At 39.0% G+C, this 15,258-nt stretch overlaps 1 protein-coding gene across 38 annotated transcripts in view; it reads left to right on the forward strand.

Annotated features, from left to right (window-relative positions):
- The window catches only part of ESRRG (estrogen related receptor gamma), a 472,603-nt gene that overhangs the window by 294,868 nt on the left and 162,477 nt on the right, over nucleotides 1-15,258 (forward strand). Inside the window, exon 1 of one of the 38 annotated variants that reach the window (XM_083733545.1) lies at nucleotides 2,137-2,231. The exons of 36 other annotated variants lie outside the window; for them this stretch is intronic. The gene's annotated coding sequence lies outside the window, so the exon portion shown is untranslated. Of the gene's footprint in view, nucleotides 1-2,136; nucleotides 2,232-5,686; nucleotides 5,706-15,258 lie in introns of those variants that run through there. One more of the 38 variants, XM_083733546.1, reaches the window with a different exon arrangement.

Here is a 15,258-nt window from a genome sequence, read left to right on the forward strand (position 1 = left end):
TCAATTCCTCAGCAGTCTCCACCCTAGTCTGATTTTATTTTACTTTTAGCATGAAATCAGAACTTTCATAAGATGTATCTTTAAAAAGGTCTAGCGGTAGGTATCATTGTTTTGCCTAGTTTTAGATGTAGGAAAGAAAGGGACTCATCATCTTGCCATCTGAGGTGCCTAACTGCTTCTCTAATATTTGCATGAAATTCGGCTGCAGCCTTCAAGGGGATTTGAGTGGATTGGATTCTTTAAGGTTAGTCCTGTCAAACCTATTAAATTCAATTCTCATGCAAAACTATTTTAGTGTCTTTTAAAAGCCAATAACCACTATTAGGACAGCATCATATACTTGTCGTAGAATATTTATGGTACTAGATCGTTCTATTGGCATGTGAAACAAACCAATAATCCACTTGCATTATTCCAAATTAAGATTCTATATTGTTTAAATTCTGTGCTGGGCACCTTTTAAACCAGTTTTATCAATAAAACATTAATACCTGCCATTGGGTTTATATCACAAAAGCCATACGTGTTTTTTTTCCTACACTGCACTGAATTGATGTACAGTGACGGGGTGAGCTCCCGTTGCTCGGTCCCTGATCCTGCCCACGTAGCAGTTCGAAAGCATGTCAAAGTGCAACTAGATATATAGGTACCGCTCCGGCGGGAAGGTAAATGGCATTTCCGTGTGCTGTTCTGGTTCGCCAGAAATGGCTTAGTCATGCTGGCCACATGACCCGGAAGCTGTACGCCGGCTCCCTTGGCCATTAAAGCGAGATGAGCTCCGCAATCCCAGAGTCGGTCATGACTGGACCTAATGGTCAGGGGTCCCTTTACCTTTACCTTTAAAGCCTTTTAGCAATTTGTTAAATTTTGAGGCTTTTACTATTCTATATAATTATTTTGAGCTTCTTAAGGCTCAATTATGTGGCTCCTATGTGCTAACAAGTAGGAGGACACCTGTGTCTTGAGTGTCATCGCCAGGGATTGGCATTGGTGTCACTGTAGAGCTGCCTAGCAATACCGTTCAAATTCAGTATGTGGTGCAGAACTGTGCTTGACATGGTAAGGCAAACCTTTGCTTCATCCCAAAGGCGTCTGAAGTTTAGAGGTTAAATGCATTTCAAATGAAGGGGCCAAAAATGTAAATCAGTTTAACAATGCTGTCTTAGGCACTTTGCAACAGAGGTTCTGAGACTGCAAGACACTTAACAGGAAGCAAGCTCTTTGGAAATAAATTATATTTAACTAATTCTCACTATATAACTGCCTCACAGAGACTATTTGATACTGTTTCCATATGATAGCAGTTCAGCTCAGGGAGGTGTTTTCTATGAGCTAGCTCAGTCACCATTCATGTTTGTCCCCACTGTATAGTTTGCTTTCATGTCACTGCCAGACATTTCTGGAAGCCGCTTTAGGTGGCATGGAGACAAACCATGTGGCGGGGCCAATCTTCATGCTGTGCCAGTGCGCACACAAAGGCTTGCTGTGTAGAGGAGCAGTCATGTACAGGCAGTTTCAAGTACCCTCCATGTGTATGCCAAAATTATCCCTTATTCCCAGCTTGCATTATTTGTTTAGCACCATTAGCGCACCAGGTGCTTTATAGCACAAGAATTTTAAGAAAGGTCCCTGCCCCAAAGAACTTACAAACCCAAGCTTCTCAGTGTCCAGATGCCAGAGATGTGGATGGAAGAAGCAATGGGATGAAATCAAGTCAATTCACTCAAGCATACTTATTATTAAAAAGTTGTGAACTAAGCTGGAATTAAGGTATAAGGGCCTTCTGAAACAGGATTGTAATTTTTCCCTCAGAAATTAATCACTGTTCATTCTACACATTCTAACCAATAAGATTATTACCAGCTGTGTGTACGCTAGAACTGTGAATGACGTTTTTACTCAGGCTTCCATCTAGAAACAATTTATAAGCTAATGCAGCCAGTTGGACTTGTATTAAAAGCTAGCTTTTAATTTTGATGTCTGATCACATTAATGTGGCTATTTATGGCATTATTTATTAATTATATGGGTAAATAGCATCCATGTCACTACTTAATAACATTACGCCGAGTGCTCCATTATCTCCATTCCACAGCAGGTTACAAATGGCAAGGGTTTTCCCCACCCACCCCAATTTGTTAGTATTTGGAGAGAGAAAGGAGGATAAGTAAAGAAAGCTGTCCAGATGTCTGGTCTGGATTTCAATTTGGCAGATGCCTCAACATATTTTGGTAAGAAGATTGTTACGGTTGACTTTCTATAGCGTAGTATGTCCTAAGATGTGTGAGTTATATATATTGTTGTCAAATACTCCTTTTTGAAAGAAAGCTGTCTGCAATAGAGTTTCTTTAAAGCACAGTACTCTAGTTCAGATTTCAGTTCATTCAAGAGTATGGCAATTTCACCTAGAAACTAATTTATATGTGTGTCTACAATCAAAAACGAGGAGCCTGAAGTCCTACAGTTGTTGGACTACAGCTTCCCATCCTCTCTGACCATTAGTCATGCTGGCTGCCTGATGGGAGTCCAGCAACATATTGTGTTGCATATTATGGTGCCCCCGCCCTGGGTACCACAATATGCAAATAAACTAAAACTGGGAAAGGAAGGACAGGTTGGTTTAATAAAGATACCACTTGGCTTTCTGTTCTTGCATTTGCTGCTTAGTGTTAGCTATCTTTGAATGAAACTTCATGTGGAGAGAGTGGGCTATGGGGGAAGTTAATTTTTAAGGGAGACCCAATGATTGTATTACCTCAAATGACACACTTGTCCTGAGCTTCAGCAGGACAAATGAGTCATATTAAAAATTGGTTTGGGAAGCCTTGCATAGGACCTGCATTTTCCTTTTACATATTGCATCTCTATCGCTGCCAGTCTCTTACTTTTTGTAATTGCCTAATTCCCTTTTCAAAAATTAGTGAGCTGTATGAGGGAAATGTACATTATCCATATTTGAGTCCAGTTAAAATGTGCTATTACAAGGTGAATCCTGGGAACTTGAGAAAATACAGATACCCAAAAGCAATGACAATTTTATTTATGATTAGTCTCTTTATTTGGGTTTTAAAAACTACAAAGTTCAGATTGAGAAATTGAAACTTAAATTTCCTATTAGCATGTAGAGATGTTAGGGTCTCCATGAGGCATGATCCTCCAGTGGACTTTTCCAAACACACATACAGCCAGTGCAGTAACTAAAGTATTCCACATGCTTTGGGAATGCTTGAAAAATGGTATCTTCAGAAGAGCAGTGGAGAATGCAATGGTGACTCTTCAGAAAAATATCACTTTATCTGTTTCAAGCAAGTTTCCAGAAAAAAGGGTAGATCAACTGATTTTTCCACATGAGCTGATATTTTATTTATATGATCCGACATATTGGAAATGATTAATTCATCAGGGTTGCTACTGTAAATTTGCTGAACATATAATGAAATTGCAATAATACAAATTGGAGAACGGAATGTTTTGTTTCTTAAAGAGTCTGCCCACAATTCTTGCCAAGTTAATCTGAATTTTAGAGAGAAAATCATTTAAATGATAAGTCCATTACAGATGATCATATATTTGCTAAACTGGGGAAACATCAAACCATGATTTTGTACCCTAACCTATTCCAAAGCTGCTAACCATAGTTTCCTGGTTCAGGTGACATTGGAAACTGGTTAATTTGAGGTTTCTTGGTTTAACTGCAGCTCATGCAAAGGAAGGAGTGAAAGAACTGCAGGTGCAGGCAAATGAGCCATAGGTATCTCAACTTATTAAGCCTTTATCACCCCAAAGCAGCCAGGAAACTGTGGTGTGGACTTTAGCGTCAGTGGAGGGAAAGCAGATGAAAGAACCTGTATGAAATTACTCCTACCCCCCCATTGGATTTGAATGATACATTTATTTTATTTTTAGTGCAGACTGATTGAGTGAATTTGTTTAAATTAACTACAGGCCATTCTGGTATCATAGAAGTTAGAAATGGGAGCCTCAAAGGAGACCATCAAAGGCAAACATTCTTAGTAATACCTGAAGTACGGTACTTCCCCGCTTATATCTGTAGGCTGATTTTCACTTCAGTATTCAGATACTTTAAATGCATTTTGCTTAATAGTGTCTATTTGGGGGATTTTGTTTTAACAAAACAGGGATGCTCATTGCAAGGGATGCTATTCCTGTCATAGGGTTTGAGAGTGTAACGAGGGGAAACAGCATTAGCAGTGGCCCTGTGGTGCTCATTTTATAGTATTGCCTGTCCATCTGTCCACTGGAATGAGCCACTTATCATGCTTCTAGGTTTTTCTCTTTCAACTTTAAGAATTATGAAAGGAAAATTCCAATTTTTCCTGTCCCTTTGTGACAGGTAGACTGAAGATTGTGGCCATTTGGATTAAAAACATATCCATCACCACCAGGCGACAGGTTATTATTATGTCTCCTTTGAATATATGAATTTCATCCGCTATGTATTGGAAGTCTAAGAATGCCAACTTTTTATATAAATAATTATCTTGCCAGTGATGTACTGCATACTGTTGCCATATTTTTTTCACTTTTACAGCATTCTTGGCCTTATCACCTATAACATAAATCTTAAGCTTTCATATTTAATAAAAACCTTTAGACTAGCAGTCCCTCTGTAATGCAGAGTCAACCAATCACACACCATCATCTGACTATCATTTATTTGTTTTCCTGTGACAGATGCTTTAGAAGATATCTCATTTTAGGTTTGACGGCATGTTTGATACAGCCAGGCAGTGGAATAAGAGGGAAACCGTATTTATGGCCCATTTTTGACCTTGATGGTGTAGCCCTCAGTTAGGAAGTCTCCAAACTGGGGGGAGGGATGTTAGAAGAGTTACCTTCTATTATATGGATTTTTTGGGTATATGTGGGAAATAAAATGTAAACTGTTCATCTTCCATATGGAAACTAGGAAGTTCTCCTGAACAGGCAGTGTTGAAGTGCACTGGAACTCTCTAGAACACTACCAATTTATTTCAGTTGCTTTTTGTGGATAATTGTGTCCTTTTTTTTTTTAACAGAGTAGTCTGGAATGGTGGAAGATTTCATACACCTTGAGCTGCTTAGCCTCCTGAGCTTCTTAACCCCTCTGGGAAAAAATGAATGGTATTCAGAGTAGACCCACTAAAATTCATAAACATGGCTAAGTTAGCTCTATTAACTGCAAAAAGGTTAATTCTGAGTAACACTTAGTTCACTGTGGTTTCCCCCCTACTTCCCAAATATAATATAAAACTTTACTCTGGTCTCAATTTCTGACAGTTTAGGGACATTCTTTTTGTTTCCTCTTAAAAGTTCTAGAAAGATTCAGCTAGAGTATTTGATTCTTAAACTAAAATCAATGAGATTTACAGGCAATTAACTGGATTTGGCAACTGTATGCCAACCTAGTTAATGTCTCAGATGCACTATCTAATCCTGATTTTTGTTTTCTCTACACAAAAAAACCTCCTGATAGAATCCAGTTGGCTGGAGAGACTATTTTGGATATGCCAAGAAATAATGTAGTACAATCCCTCTAGCATTAAAATAGCCACATTAGATGTCAGCTGATTTTTGTGTACACATAGAATATAAATACATTTGCTGGCCTAACCTTGTACCCTTTTTGAAGCAAATACTCAGTGAACATAATGAAACACTGTGCCTGAGTGATGACTACTGCATATATTAAACATTTCATTGAAGTGGGTATGTTCGAAATTGTAAGCATTTAGCTGTAGTAACTATCATAGGTGGTAAAGAATCAGAGAAAATATAAACCATGTTATTCTATTTTTTTAAAAAGAAAAATATTTATTGGCTTGTTCATTTAGAAATAAACAGACATCTTGAGATTCTATGAAGATGCTTATCATGTGAATTCACTTGCTTTATTCATACAGACACAGAAGTGAAATCCATTTATGCCAATTCCTTCCTGACCTTTGCTCTGTGAATCCAAAGGCAAAGCTCTAGCACACAGGCCAATAGCATAAATAGCTTTGAATTACACATAGTAATATGTAACTGTGAAAAGCCAAAGGTTTTATGTTTTTCTCAGACTTTGTCAGCATGCTTGCTAAAATCCCAAAAAGATGAAACGGTTGTGTGTGTGTGTGTGTGTGTGTGTGTGTGATTCTTATGATAAAACATTAGTCTACACATAGAATAGTCTTAAGAACAAATATATCTATTTATTTAACTATCTAGGAATTTAAATAGTGAATATTTAGAAGGCTAGACAAATGGGAATCCTTTATATTTATTTTATCTGGGTTTTTTATTGACACTAGGAAGCAAGTATTGTTGACATATATTTGTGAATGCAAAGTTATAGTACACAAATTGTTTTGCTAAAACTGTACAGTAAGAGCATATGGATATAATGGAATTTATTTCTTTATCAGTGAATTGATTTACTAGTATAGTCATCGGTCCTCTGTCCTGAATTTACCACCATATATTTGTGTGCAATCATTCCTGTTTTCCTGTACTACTGTTTTATATGTTGTGATGTAGTGTTAGTGGGCAATGTAAGAATATCAGTATTTTAGAGCAGATCAAGATCCATACATCAAACTATAGATGAAAAACAAACTATGGTTTAACATGAACGAGCTGTGTGCAAAACAAAAAAAATTCCTTCCAGTAGCACCTTAAAGACCAACTAAGTCAGTTCTTGGTATGAGCTTTCGTGTGCATGCACACTTCTTCAGATACACTGAAACAGAAGTTTCCAGACCCTTCTATATAGTGAGAAGGTGGGGAGGGGTATTACTCAGAAGGGTGGTGGGAATGGGTGATTGGGAGATAGCTGTGATGAGCCTGTTGACGACTCTTAACGACTGCAATAGGTCTTACAGGAAGAAGCGAGGGGTGAAAAGGTGAAAAATGGCTTTGTCATGTATAATGAGATAAGAATCCAAGGTCTTTGTTCAGACCAGGTTTCTCAATGGTTTTAAGTTTGGTGATAAGTTGTAATTCAGCAGCTTCTCTTTCCAGCCTATTTCTGAAATTCCTTTGTAGTAAAACAGCTACTTTCTTCTGGTTGTAGTATTATTTTTATTCTTCTGGGAGGAAGACCTTTCATTGCCTACAGACAACCACCCAGTCTGTTGGGTGTTTTGACTATGGCAGACCAACACGGCTACCTATCTGGAGCTGTGTGCAAGTTCTTGCTCTGTTCCTGTCTTCCTCTTCCCGCAGCTGTGCTGCCAGGAAACAAGCCTGAGTCTGGCTTGTTGTGACATGCAAACCCAGGCTCCTGGTTTGCTTCTCTCTGAACAAGTCCCAAGTGATAACCAATATTTTCTCTGACTGCTACACAGTCACATTAAACGTGTATTTTTAACTATGGCTTAATGTGATGTGTGGACTGGGCCAATGTAAGGCAGCTTCATGTGGTTGACAAATTACCCTGTCCACAGCATCTGGTTCTGAGAAGGTTATTGGATGTTCCTCAGAGTTTTCTATTCCTTGAAAAAAGTTTTTTTTTAAACTTGGTTGTCCTAATTCCGTAAGGAAATTTCCCCCATTGTTTAAAGAAGTAGTTTGTCATCCGGAGATTAGTGCTGCCACTCCAAAGAGCTATTTGCTCGTTCCTTTAGTTGTAAGCTGTTATATTCAGGGTCTTGTGGAATGAAATGCATTGAGATTGGGCTATCTTATGGCTCGTGCAGATCCCTGGCAGATGGTATGAATGGTTTTCTATTTACCCTTAGGCCAGGGGTAGCCAATGTTTGTTTATTTAAAATTATTTAATTAATTAAATTTGTACACCACGCTTCATCTGAAGATCACAGAGTCAGTGGTTCACAACATAAGAATACAAAATGAAAACACAAAAGACATAATAAATGAAGAGCAAAAGCAAAACAAACCAATAACTCCCTCCCGCATACACATTTAAAAGGCCATATAATGTTAATCAGCCAAATGCTAGGTTGAAGAGAAACATTTTTGCCTGGCCCCTAAGGATATGTAATGATTGCAGCAGGGGAGCCACTGCAGAAAAGGCCTGTTCACTTGTTGCTGCCCCTCCAACCTCTCACAGGGGAGGCACATGAACGGGCTCAGATTATGATTGCAGAGTCTGGATAGATTCATATGGAGAGATGCAGCCCTTTAGGTATTGCAGTCCTGAGCCGTTTAAGGCTTTTTAGGTCAAAAATTGGACCTGGAAATGAATTGGCAGCCAGTGCATTCGGTTCAGGATCTGTGGAATATGCTCATACTGTCTTGTCCCGTGAGCAACCAGGCTTCCAAATTCTGCACCAGCTGGATTTTCTGAACTGTCTTCAGAGGCAGCCCTACTTATAACATATAATGTGGTCCCTTCAGATGTTACTGAACTACAACTTCTACAATCCTTGACTATTGGCCAGGTCATTGGGAGCAATAACTGGTGGGCTACCCCTTCTTCTATCTTTGCATTTCAGTAGGCATTCAAACTAACACTAGAAGTTAGTATAATGAATCTCTTTTCTTTGCTTCTCCTATTCTGGCACCAATTCAGAACAAATAGTGATGCCACTGTGTATTGATGTATTTCTTGAGAAAACAGAAAAGTTTTAGCTTGGTTCCAAAAATAAGTGCTGGGCCAGGTTCCCTAGGATACCAGGGAACAAGTCTTGGTGTTCCATGGTCAAAATATGGCATCTTCCCATTTGTCCATTTGCACAGGCATTGGGTCTCTGGGAACTAAAGCAAAACTGAACTAGAATAGCTGTCTTGAACTAGGTTATTGGATAAGTGGCTATTGGTTTATTTTAATTTATTCTGCTTTAAATAGGTGTTTTATGTGATGATTTACATTGCCTGTGAATGTAGCCTACCATTTGACTGAAAGATGAAGGGTGTGTTAGAAATGTGTATAATACACAAAATCTGCTCATGGAAGCAAGCCCTTTTTTCATTCTTTGCACTGAGCACTTTCAGTGAAAACCAGTTTAGAAATTTTGAAGTCTGGCAATAAGGGCAATGAAAGGAACATCCTTAAATGATGTTTAGTTGAGTTTTAATTGTTCATGTCCCTTAAACTTTTTGTGTCATGTTTAATATAGCTCCTTTTAGGCATTTGAATGTCATCCATCTCAATTTACAGTGTACATGTTGCTGATTGTTTTCCAAACTGCATTTTTCCTCCCTTGGTGTTTTATCTCACCCATATCTTGGTTGAAGATTTTTTAAAAATACATGAACCTTTGGGCAATTCACAGCTATACATTGTTCACACATTACTCTCTGTGTTGGCTAAATCTGTTTGTGCCACTGGCTGTTTTTGTTTTGTTTTCTCGTTTTAAGTTTTTGGGGGGACAAGAGGCAGACAAAGAAGACACATTACATTTATCAGCTTTGGAAGAAAATATAGAATAATCTTCAAGTTAAAACTAAAGCTGCCTTTAGATTCTTAGTAGAAAGACCTTGAACATAAAATTCTCTAGTTGGAAAAACAGTACTGAGATAATAAAAAAGTCTGTTCCCAAGGGTCTAAAGTATATGATTTGGATCCTGCTGCAGTCAATCAGGAAATTCCTATCAAAGTGATGCATGGTCAGACACCTTTAAGCATTTTAATTAATTGCCAATAGCTCAGATATTGAAGCTAAATAGCTGCAGAATAAAACAAGGGAGTACTTTGTATTATCTACTGGCACCTATCCTTTTATAAACTGGTCCACCAATGTGTGCATAGTTAGGATCCCTTAACAGTAAAGATGGATTCTTTCTTAAAAGCATAAAAGTGGCTTCGTGGTCAAGCCATTCCAGTATTCTTTGCAATACACTCAGCAACTGTTTGGGACATGTGCAATGGAAGGTTGAAATGGAGATCTGGGAGATCTCCTGGGAGTTGAAACCTGTTTCTTCTGAGCAACTGCATCTCTATGTAAAAGTCCTTCTGTGACTGTCCTGTCTCTTTCTCTGGATGTAGGAGCATGGGGACTACCTTACACTGAGTAAGCCTATTTGTCCATGTAGCCTCATATTGGCTTACTCTGGCAGGGAAGCAGTTCTCCAGAGTTTCATTGAGAGATCTTTCCCATCAACCACTCCCTGATCCTTTTCACCAGAAATTTCAGGATTAAATCAGGGATCTTCTACACACCCACGCACCCACACACACACACACACACACACACAGTGCAGTCCCTCGGCTATACAGTTTCCTGATGTGATTTATCACTGTCCCCACCCCAGCTCAGATTCTATAACTTGACAGAACCTTGCCTGATCTTGCTTTGTTCTTTATCATTGCAAGACTCCCCCTGGTCCCTCATACCTAATAATCCTGCCATTTTCTTGTCTTTTGGAAGATACTTGATTTACCTTTCTTGAATTTGCCTCAGCTTGCCTTCCCAAACTACGCTTTCACCAAATAACCCGTAAAGAAAGGGCTGGCTCTTTTCTATCTACAGTGGTACCTCAGGTTAAGTACTTAATTCATTCTGGAGGTCCGTTCTTAACCTGAAACTGTTCTTAACCTGAGGTACCACTTTAGCTAATGGGGCCTCCTGCTGCCACTGCGCCACCGGAGCATGATTTCTGTTCTAATCCTGAGGTACTACTTCTGGGTTAGCGGAGTCTGTAACCTGAAGCGTATGTAACCTGAGGTACCACTGTAGTTCCATTTCCTTCACCTCTCCCTCTAAACATCTTATCCTCCCTGAGATTGAATTATTATCCCCTAAACCAGTGAAAGAAAAGCAGATAAGAGGAAGAATCCTCAAATAAGTCCCACATGGTCAGCTTGTTATAGAAGGTTGGAGAGCTATTTCTATGGGGTTGGCTGTGGCTGTAGAGGTGATAAGGAAAACATCATGGATTCTAACTTGCTTCCTTGGCTTCTGAGCTAGCTCTTAATACATACCACTACTTCCACATACATGGGTAGGAAAGTGGATGCAATGTGCATTTTGTCTTGCTCTAGCAGCAGTTTTAACAAAAAAACAACCCCAAAACAAACCAGTTTCTCTCTTATTACACTACCTTGTGTGAATTTGCACTTTACACTTTTTGAAGGAAATATTTCCCCCCACCCTCATGTCGAATTATTATACCCTCAGCTCATTTTGGTTCCCGTAACAAAAATACAATTTCAAGCTTTCTGTATGAGACCATGACAAAGTGATTTTATAGCTAGTACTGAAAGTGACTAAACTTGACAACAATTGTATTTTATGACAACCTCTGCTTTCATGTCCCCATCCTACTTTCCTATCATCATTTTTATTCCCTTTTGGTTTTCTCTTCTCTCTCTCCTCCTCCCCTTTCCAAATGCGAGAAATTCCATATCTCTGCATTGGGTGGAAACAAATCCCTTTACCAGGAGTGCATTTTAATGGAGAGCATGCTTCACTTAAGTCGCCAGAACCTTAACTGTATAATATTCAATTTCTTACCAACCCAGAACCAAAGCTTTTCCTTGAGAGCCATGTTCATAAGGGTAGTGGAAGAATTAGTATTACAGAACTAAATCAGATTAAAGTGGGGGGAGAGAATATGAATTAGATTTGTTAACAGATGGTGTGCATTGGAAATTAAAGGTGCTTTGCAAATGGAAGCGACAGCAGCTTGCCTCTTTTTCTCTTGGTCTTTCTCTTTCATGCACTTGATAGACGGGTATAAATCACAACAATCCCGTCTTGACAGCCAATTTTGAGAATTTGATCTGGTTAAAGACATGGCTTTCCCGCTCCACTCACTGAAACCGACTTCTATTTTATTTTTATACAGCACCTTGTCATATTTAGGAAAGCAGGATCACCTGTCTCCCTTTAATGAAATTTTCTTTAATTACAGTTATAGCTCTTTAGTGTTAATTACTTTTCCATTCAGGCTGAATTCTTAGCCAGTCTCATAGGAGTTTGTTTTTCCCCCACACTGACGCATATGCTACCATTTTCCTAAAGATGCTTTTCATTGTTAGAAGTTGTTGTCAGATCCATTCTAATTAGTTCTTAATTATCTGAATCATTATTGTGTAAGGAGAAAGAATTGCAAATGACTGCTAAAGTTAGTGTCGTTTTTTTTTTTTTTTTTAGTTTTACAAAGAAGCCTTTAAAATTATTGCAGAGCTATTTGTAATGTCTTTGATCCCAGATTTTTTTTTTCTTCAGAGATCAGAATGTAATTCCAGACAATCTATTTGTTTATGTAAATGGATCTCTCCCATCACTCCCCTGGAAAGTAGATTTCAGATTCAGCCCTCTGGTGTGCTTAATAATATAATTCACTTATTGCATTTAATATGGCAAGTTTGCATTTGGCTGGAGTGGGCTGCATAATCTTGGTGAATGGCAGACTTCTCCGAAGCTAGGGGAACAAAAATGAAACAGAGAATTTGGGGAGGAGGGAGATAGAGAGAGAAATCCTCTTTCAAGAAGTGAAGACAAGATCCTTAGAGCTGGCAACTAACAGTTGGTGGAAATAAAGCTTCCTACTGGCAGTCAAATCAAATGTAGTAACAACTCACCGACTCCCTGCTGCTAGCTGACAGCATGGTGTAACACACTGGGACAAACATTCACTTAAACGTTGATTGCAGGAAAACTGTCATTTCACAACTTGCCAAGTGCTATTCTTCCTCCTTTTTCTCTTTTGAGAATGAGGACATGGGGCAAAGGGATTGGGGGAAGAAATTGGGATCAGCTGGAGGGAGACACTCATATTTTTTTCCTGCCTAAACTTTTTCTTCAATAGATAGCGCAGTTATTTGTTGTTGGTTTAAACTGCTTTTTATATTGAGATTAAAAAGTTAGTTTTCTGTGTCATCGGCAAAAAGGCTTTGTGAGATAAACACACCTGTTTGTGTGAAGACATTTATTCACACCCAGCTTATAGTTCTAAGAGAGACAGCAGAAATCATTAAGTCAGATCACTGATAAAATCAATTTAGTAGAATAATTTCAATGAATATATTGTAGCAATCATTTTTAAAAAGATGGACTCTTGAGTCTGTTTAGAGATTCTTGGCTATATTTTCTCCTTTCTTTTATTACTTCTTTCTTATTCCTTTTGAAAATGACAGACAAACAGTAGGCACTTATGATCCATAGCACCAGATTTGTGACTGGCACAAGTAACTGCTTTTGATGTTGTAATCACTTCAATATAATCCTTATTTGAAAAGCCTGTTACGTCCTGGAACAAATCTTCCGTTATTTTTGTAGTATCTTTATTTTGTTTTCTGGACTGCATGCAGTGCTGACTTTCTTTCTACTATTTCAGTCAGCTTTAAGAAGAACACATACCTCAGAATAGAGTTTTTGATTAGAATATTCCTTAAAAATTGTGCTTTCTCCAGGTGTGTGGGAGAGAGGGGCGGGATGGGGAGTTGCTAAGTGAAACAGTGTGCCTGGGGAGAGATGGGAGACAGACCAAGGTTGGTTGAAAACAGGCCAAAGCTTTCTTGCTTACAGCTTCCATGAATTTGCTGTGAAGCCGTTTGGCCCTGCAATGCTGCTGACAGCTGAGTGGCCCCGGGAAGAGACTAACCCCCTGCTGGACAAACAAGGGAGGAAAAGAGGCATAAGGCATTATATGCCATGACCTGCTCATGTTGGCCTGTGTCTGGCATCCATTGTAGACTGGCCGATGTGTCCAAATCTCAATATCCTGTAAGTGTTGATTTCTTTTGTTCCCCACTCACCCCCAGCAACAGTCTATGGTCCCAGCTAATGCACAGGTTGTGATGCCACAAACAGCCGGACCAGATATTGGAAGTAAAGATCAGGTAGCAAAACGATCTGCTGAACCTCTGCCGAGACCAGACCCCCTTTTTTAATGAAGCAGAATAGTACCCATTTCAATCTGCCCTGATAGTCCCACCCCACAGCTAAGCAACATGAAGCTTGTTGATGGGAAGGTGTCCTAAGGTGATATAGCCACCTGTCAAGTTTCATGGGAACTTGAGGCTTGCAGGGGAAGCTTAGCAGTGCCTGGTCAGAGTAGCTAGAAAAGGACCTTGGACAGCTCCAATGATCCATGCTGAAGCCAGTCCAAGAAGTGTTGTTTCTCTAGGAAGCTAGAGCTGACTGAGGATTTGTGTATGTGGGCCAGACCTAAAGTGAGTTAGGATCCACCTCTTTGGATGGTTGACTCGCTAAAGAACCCTTCCCTTATCTGTAGCCTTTTGACTGGCAATGCGGAGGCAATGCGGGGGACTCCTATGAATCCAAGGAAGATGGCAGGACTGTGTTCTGCTGCTGGGATGGATCTGAATAAAGTACTGTTGGTTTTCTCCCCCCCCCCCAAAAAAATCTTGTCCTTATCCAGGGTTTGTTGCCATTTGCTTCCAGAACCCCAGATCCTGACACTAGGATTGAGTCTCTTGCTGAGCAGTGTGGACCACACACCCCACTATTTTCTCCCCAACACTTTATCCAGAGGACTATTTTTATAATGCCGTTTGAAATGCCATTGAAATGTTATGGAAGGATTGGAACACTCTTTGATACCTGAATGCCTTTGAAAGTTGAACTGCTTTATTCAAAAAGCTGCAGGATTGACTCTTACAAATATGAAATCTTTTTCCTAGCTGTGAACTGGAATTTTCCTGTCATATTTTAGCATGTAATCGGATGTGAGTGACTCATGCCTTGACTAAAAAATTCAATGTGAAATATTGAAATGGAAATAGGAAAAAAAGAGAATTTCACAGCTATTATATTTCTAAGCTACAGTTTAACTATAATTTTAGGAACTATGATTCTACATGTCCACTATTTTTACTTTAGTTTCGCTTTATGGCATATTGTAATTGAGGCACGAATCTTAAACAGATTCTGGAGTGACTAGGTTTGCACCTCCCACCAATAACTCATAATATGTTGTGTTCTTTTGAGCATGGGCTAGTTTTATACTCATTTTTATGTCTCACTTTTATATAGATCCCCAGCCTGCTTCCTATGTATAAGCTGTATTGCAGAGTGTTTTTTTTTATTCAGGGCTGCTATGGAAATATTTAGCCTCCAATTTTTAAAAATGTAACTCCTCGTTCGGGGAAGCTGCAATTTTGCTTGATATTAAAAGCTTCTGTCCTGAATATGACAGGGTTTCTCAAAATCTAAAAGACCAAGAATAATGACTGAAAAGTAGAAGTCATGAAACCTACAAAAAATATTGAGGTTTTTTTTTAAAAAAAATGAGTGACATTGTTGGTGTCACAGCGTTGGGTTGGTTTTTTTTTAAGAGGACTGTAAAAACAAGAGCATGGGGAAAATTAAATTCCTTTCATGACAAGGGATGTGCATATGTTTT

This window comes from Podarcis gaigeae (genome assembly GCF_964106915.1).
Source record: "Podarcis gaigeae genome assembly, chromosome: 3".
NCBI classification, from domain to species: domain Eukaryota; kingdom Metazoa; phylum Chordata; class Lepidosauria; order Squamata; family Lacertidae; genus Podarcis; species Podarcis gaigeae.